We start from the raw sequence: 1,369 nt of genomic DNA, 5'->3' as shown, positions 1-1,369 counted from the left end.
GCAAATCCATCCTACCTAGTTTTCATTCTCAGCAGCAGTAGATGCTAATGCTTTCCATATCTATCAGAGTGACAGGCACAGCACGTTGGTTTGTTTCACTCAACGGGAGAAATTAATCACACACATTTAGAATAACAAGAGAACATTTGAGCTCTGCATTAACTGCACTCATGCTGCTTTTGATGGCCATATTAAGACAATAGTTTCAGGCTTCTTATTGAGGCTATTTGTTAACAGGTCTAACATTTTTGGCAAATATGCGTGACGTTATGTATTTACAGCATATGGTCTGAAATCAAAGTACTTGCCTTAGATAGTTCACATAACTTCAGTTTTATTTTTAGAAAAGCATTTTCCATGAACATACATGGAAAATATCCTGTTTCCTCAGCAATATTTCTCCTCATAAAAAGAAAATACCATCACTGACAAATGCCACTCAAACGATTGTTTCTCAATCAAGGGGCAGTGTTTAAGTGCTCCCTATGAATGGCAGCTTCATGTGAAGTAAAGCGTAATACAGACACATTATAGACAGATTACATCTATTAGTTACTGCTGTGCTGCATGCAAATGGCATGCCCATGGGAGAGCAGAAAATCATTTTAAACTTCAATAAGTTACAAGCGGTGGCAAGTCTACCCATAATCTGCACTAAGCCCCAGGCAGCAATGAGGCTGAATGCAATTAGGGGGGAATAAAACTCTACACAGTAAACAAGGAAAAACTGTTAAAAACAAAGACTGATAAAAGAGAAATGAACATGGTGGAGTAAGATTGCCTCATCTTTGATGAGGTTGGCTGTTGCTTCCTTTAATTGTGACAGAACAGAGCTATTGTTTTCCACAATGATCACAATGGCATTGGTAATATTCTGCAAGAATAACTTAAGGACAACAAATTAAATGAACATGACTATTTAATTAACACAGCACATGTCTTTGTTACTTTAAATAACATTTAACTGTTTGGGAGAACCAAGGGTGAACACATCCTTGCATGTGATGTGCAGACAGGTCTGTGTGATCATCTTATTTTGCAGTGATGGAAGATTCTGAACCCTGGCTCCCATTTCTCAGTGTACGTCCTATCAAAACTGATTAGAGCATTATCAGTGACCTTTTTGGTTTTAAAGTCAAAGAAACAATATTGTGAAGTTGTCCGCATTTCTTGTATGTAATAATCTGAGTATTTTACACTCAGTGGCTCCATAGTGTAGTGGCTTACACACTTGTCTAACAGGCAAAAGCTCGACAGAACTGCTCCTTCTGCTCCTTCTTCATTTAATGTAAAACATTAAAAAAATCGTTATATTTGTACATTATTACTCATGTTTTAATTAGCAAATAGTTCTTGCTAGTTTTTGCTA

The sequence above is a fragment of the Aulonocara stuartgranti genome (genome assembly GCF_965226115.1).
Source record: "Aulonocara stuartgranti genome assembly, chromosome: 22".
NCBI lineage: Eukaryota > Metazoa > Chordata > Actinopteri > Cichliformes > Cichlidae > Aulonocara > Aulonocara stuartgranti.
Note: the sequence above shows the minus strand (reverse complement) of the source record.